At 46.6% G+C, this 5634-nt stretch overlaps 1 long non-coding RNA gene and 1 pseudogene across 1 annotated transcript; one reads left to right on the top strand and one right to left on the bottom strand.

The window, feature by feature from the left end:
• Positions 1-429: 429 nt before the first annotated feature.
• On the bottom strand, positions 430-1514 carry LOC127547349 (SAP30-binding protein-like; annotated as a pseudogene).
• Positions 1515-1916: 402 nt separating this feature from the next.
• On the top strand, positions 1917-3926 carry LOC127544252 (uncharacterized). Its single transcript, XR_007949411.1, has 2 exons — positions 1917-2164; positions 2514-3926. It is a non-coding gene; the product is annotated as an uncharacterized LOC127544252 (long non-coding RNA).
• Positions 3927-5634: the final 1708 nt, after the last annotated feature.

The raw sequence follows: 5634 nt of genomic DNA, 5'->3' as shown, positions 1-5634 counted from the left end.
TACTTCCTGCCTTTCTCCAGTGCCTGGACTCCCAATGACTTCTGAGAGTTGCTTCTTGCTTTCCTTCTGACCCCGCCTCCCAGGGCGTGCTCTCCTGAAGGATGCTGGAGCACGGCTTATAGTGAGAGCCTCCTGAAGAAGTTAGACTTCACTCTCGCTTCTTTACTTTTTGGGTCTTCCCAGCGCCTGCGCTCCCAAAGGATGCTGGGATACCATTTCCTTCCTTCTGCTCCCTGCCACTCTGCCCTATAGTACCTGCCCTGCCCTGACTGAACCACAGGTTCTCTCACTAGGAAAAGAAAGAGGATGTTTTTCAGGGATGGAAAGCTTCAGTCTGGACGGCGCATGTGGTGCATTCTACATCGTTCATAGTAGTGGCAAGGTCCTGGAGTAGCTGTCCTTCCACAGAAAGTATGTCCAGTTCTCTAGCTAACATTGCTTGGCTTTCTTCACAATGATGCTCTCAGTTGAGATGACCGTAGTTTTGGAGCCACTAGCACTGGTTGTCACTGTGGCAATGGCCGGTAAGGGAGTTGTTAGAGTAAGGATGGTAGGCTGGGCTGTCCTGGTCCCTGGGGTAGCACAATCCCACTTGCTCTTTCTCTTCTGAGCAGCTGGAGCCCCGGTGCTGGCCGTGACTGGGGCATTGCTTGTGGTGCCCTTCTTGGGGCCTCTCTCAAACTCATTTTTTGTTCTCTCCTTCTCGGCTTTTTTCCAATTTGAACATCTCGGTCTTCTGTGCGTTAGCTAGTGCCTCATAGTAGGAATCCTCTGACCATCCATAGGGATTGAAATATTCTTGGGATAATAGTTCGGAATAAGCTTCTCACAGATACGGGGATTCTGAAATTCCTTCTTCCTCTGAATGAGGTAATTCGTAACAATCCTTTATTTTCCGCTCATAGTTTTCCTATTTTGTCCTGGAGGTGACTTGAGCACTTGTCAGATGGTTCTGGGGGAGGGGATGTTCATCTCATCGGGAGACAGGCTCCTGACGCTTGCCAAGAAAGAGGCAAACAGCTCCTGAGGATCTCTTTTTCCAGTTCTGAAAACTCCTTTGGAGCATCAGCCTGTGGCTTTTCCCCATTTCTGAGGGAGTGAGGGGCTCTGGCAGGAAGTTAGCCACCACCCCCGCTTTCTTACTTCCTGCCTTTCTCCCAGTGCCTGGGCTCCCAATGACTTCTGAGAGGTTGCTTCTTGCTTTCCTTCTGGCCCCGCCTCCCAGGGCGTGCTCTCCTGAAGGATGCTGGGACACCGCTCACTACTGACAGTGAGCGCCCCCTGCAGGAAGTTAGACTTCACTCTCGCTTCTTTACTTTTTTCAGTCTTCCCAGCGGCTGCGCTCCCAAAGGATGCTGGGACACCGCTCACTGACAGTGAGCGCCCCCTGCAGGAAGTTAGACTTCACTCTCGCTTCTTTACTTTTTTCAGTCCTCCCAGCGGCTGCGCTCCCAAAGGATGCTGGGACACCGCTCACTGACAGTGAGCGCCCCCTGCAGGAAGTTAGACATCATGCTCGCTTCTTTACTTTTTTCAGTCCTCCCAGCGGCTGCGCTCCCAAAGGATGCTGGGATGCTGTTTCCGTCCTTCTTCTTCCTGCCGCTCCGCCCTGTAGTAAAGTAAGAAGTCTTCTTTGATCTTCCTTGATTCCTTACCTCCTCCCTCACTGATTTTTTTTTTTTTTGAAGCTCTCCTTCCAACGTTGTCCTTTTGTTCTTTAAAAGCTTTAATGGCTCCTTATTCTCTCTCTAAAGCAGAAAGTCCTTTGAAAGTTCCAATCAAATTTTAATGGATTGGATTAAAGGAAGTGACTCTTGTAAACTACTTAGCTCAGGGCCCGGACAGTGTGGGCGCAATAGCAACGCTTGTCTCCTCCCTTTCTCTGTGACCTTCTTTGGCATCTGTACAACAGGGGATTGTATACGTGTTTCTGTGGCTGACAGGAAGTCACCGGGATGTGAGGAGAGGATAACACTGGGGCCGTGGGTGGCTCAGTTCCCTCAGTTTATGAAGGAAGAAGGGGATTTTCCATGGTCACACACAGGTGACGGAGCTCAGATTAACCCAGGTACTACTAATGTAGTCGCCTGATGAGGTTCAGGAGAGCGAAGATGAGGTGCAAAGATTGTGAAGGATCACAATGAGGAGTTCTCGCTGCCAAAAGGTACCTTTGTTAAGGAGTAAAGGTCGCAGACAAAATTCACGATCTTGCCCCTGCCTTGGGAAATCGTTTCTGAGAGGCCAGGCCCTTGGAAGAGGGAGTGTGCCGAGTGCCCTCCTTCCGGGTGGATAGCTTGGGGAAAGGCTAGCACTAACGTCCAAATGATGGCTGTCCTGTTAGTGTATCATCTAGTGGGGGACACAGCATACCCCTTAGACTCAGTCTTTTCCCCTGCTTGAATGAGAGGTAAGGTCTGGCCTAGGATGAGGGACCAAAGGAGTCACAATTGCTGACCCTTCAGGAGCAGCTTTAGCCGCAGCATCTGCTAATTGGTTTCCTTTTGCCTCCATAGAGTCATTGGTCTGATGCCCTTCCCAGAATACAATTGCAACTTTGGGAGCATGTACAGTTTCCAGCAGCTTCACAATCTCGGGGCAGTGCTTGAGAGGGAGTTCTTAGAAGTTAGCAATCCTTCTATTCATATTGTACCACGGGCATGAAAGATATGGGAGGCATATTTAAAATCAATATAAATATTGAGCCTTGTCCCTTCCTCCAGAGGAGGGCTCTTATGAGAGCTACCAGTTCTGCCTTCTGAGCAGAAGTGCCTTGGGGCAAAGCCTGTGCTTCTAGAGTATGGTGAAGACCAACCACAGCATATTCTGCCTTCCCAACTCCTTCCTTTGTGAAGCTAGAGCTATGTGTGAATCCTCATCAGGATTTTCCAGAGGATCCTCCTTCAAATCGGGGCAGCTGCAGTAAACTGAGTCTGTGATCGCCTCACACTCATGTTCTCATGAGTCTGTCATTGGATTTTCTAGGAGCAGTGTGGCAGGACTTAAGAGTCACTTCAGTTGTGTCTATCAGTAAGGCTTGATATTTAGTAAGCTTGCGCTCAGAGAGCCAGTGGTAACCCCTAGTTTTCAAAATATTTTTGTCCTCCAAGGTATGGACACAATCAAGGGCTGACCCTTAATCCCTTACATGTTAGTAATAGAAGATTCCACAAGGCATTCTGGGGGCCACTGAGTCTTATAATGGTTTTGTTAGCTCTTGTATCTATAAGGCCCTCACACCAACTTCCTTCTAACTTTATCCTGAATGGGAGATATTTCTATTGAACCCCTCTAATCCAATAAACATGGGATTCCTCTTCTCGTTCAAGGCTGCAAGTGTTTTCCCCACTGAGCATCCGTATCATGAAAAGAATGACAGCAAAGTCTCTGACAGACACCGTGGTCCCTGATTCCATAATGGTGTGCATTGATAATATGGCAAGTTTCCTCTGCAGTGTATACTGTGGACAACATAGCAAAACCTGAAAATTAAGTGGCAGAAGGAGAAAGGATGGCAGCAACAGTATCCTGATGCAATGGGGGTCTTTGCTGTATCTAGACAGAAGCAGTGGGATATGCCATACTCATGGGAAGCTTTTGATGGAACAGTAACTATGGAGTATACTATTTCTGACTGACATGAGAGGTGAGAGTAATGACATGATTGCGGTCCTTATTGTTTTTCTGGAGGCTGAGGCAGGCCCCCCTTTCCTGTTTCCCAGCAGGCAGTCTGCAGCTCGATGAAAGCCCTTACCACAGCTGGGACAAGGCCCCCCGGAGGTTTTCTCTTCTTTGAACTGGCCCAACATTGAACCTTATGATGTCCTGCCCTGTCCATTTTTTTTTTCCTCTTTGGATGCCCCAGTTATATCTAAGGCTGTTAATTTCTGCCATGAGATCTACATGAAAAGCTTGTGTTCCTACCTAAACAGTGTCTAATCTTTTCTTCTACAGAGACTTCCCTAGCAATACCTGCCAAGACTTTGAACAATTAGCTTTGGAAAATTGCAATGCTGATTGTAACACTGTTTTAGCTGCAGTCCCACCCCCACCCCTTTATGCCTACTGTTTGTCAAGCAGCCTAAAAAATATGAATTCTCTAGATTTCCTTGCTTGATCATAGTGAAAGACACACCCTTATCAGCACCAGGAAACTTTCACCAGGCTCTTTTGGCTCATTTCCTGACTTGCTCACAAGCTTTAAATGTGAACCTTAATCGTTGGGGCAGTTTGAGTAATTCTCTGTCCTGGAGAGACCCTGCTGTTCATTATCTCTGGCTTGTTCCCTACATTGAAACCTGAATTCTGACATCTATAAAATATGGTTCCCTGGAATCAAATACAATTTTGCAAATTTCATCCAATTATGAGAAGACAGGGCAGTTCTGAGTTGGTGTATCACATTGGTATCACATAAGGTGATATGGGTCCATTTTCTGTAGCTTCTCTTTTTATTTTTTTTTTTTTTAAACTGAAAATCCAGGGGTTTTTAGTATCACTAGAATTTGGCCTCTAGTACTTGGAGGCACATGTAAAGCCAATCCTCATCCAATGTGATAATTGCATTTAGCCCCCAGGGTATATTAAAATCAACTGGAGTCAGAATAAGGGGAAATCCTTGATCTTTGCTCTCACTTCGTATCACCATTCCCCTTCACCTCTGCAAAGAATAATAGCCACTCGAATCTGGCCAGCTGTGTCTCTGGTACTCACATTCCATCCACCAAATCCTCCTTTCAATCTCTTGTACAACACATCAAATTTGCAGAGAGTGGGCAGGACCATTCTTTCTCCAAGCATATATTCACAGAGTATTGTCCAATTGCTAATTAGCCTCAAGTGCTTGGGACCTCAGTGTGACTCAAGAGCTTCAGCCCATTACATCTCCACTTTCTTTTGTTTTAGAACACAGGTGGTCATGCCATCCCTGACCTCTCAGGGAGGTGAGAGCTCCCAAGGGGAGGTGATCACACCTTCCCTGACTTCTCAGGAAGGCAAGTGAAAGCACTAAAAAGGAAATGATCACACCCTCCCTGACATCTCAGGAAGGGAGATGAAAAGCACCAAAGGGAAGTGGGGATTGCTAGTGGGTTTCTGGGCTGAAGGGTCTTATTAGAAACAGGTATGCACAAACCCATCAGCATGGGAGGTATTACACAAGCACATAGCAATCACGCAGAAACTATTAGTGGTGACTCCACAACCAGTGCGGACTCGATGTGGTGTAACGGTATAACAAACAAATAAAAAAAAAATCAACAAGGTGTTGTAAAAGATTTCCAGAAGTCCTAGAAGTAAACAGCAGTCACACATACGCCTTCTTCAGCAGCCAAGAGATAGTTCAAAAGCAATCTATTGTCCATTGCTTCGCATGTCAGGGAATCCAATGATCCCCCCAAGTTTTTGAACACCTGAAACAATCTTTTTATGTATTAGGGAATCCAATGATTCCAGCAGATTTTGAAGTCCCGCAGCAGTCTTATTTCTCAGAAAATTCAATGATTCCTGAGGGCTTTCAAGTCCTACAACAGTCTTATGTCTCAGAGAATCTAATGATTCCTGAGGGTTTTGAAGTCCAACAATTTTCGATGTCCATGAGTCAAACGCCAAAACTGCCATGCTCTTTCAGTGGTGGGC

The sequence above is a fragment of the Antechinus flavipes genome, chromosome 1, assembly GCF_016432865.1.
Source record: "Antechinus flavipes isolate AdamAnt ecotype Samford, QLD, Australia chromosome 1, AdamAnt_v2, whole genome shotgun sequence".
Classification (NCBI taxonomy): Eukaryota; Metazoa; Chordata; class Mammalia; order Dasyuromorphia; family Dasyuridae; genus Antechinus; species Antechinus flavipes.
Note: the sequence above shows the minus strand (reverse complement) of the source record. Positions and strands in the feature narration are given on the sequence as shown.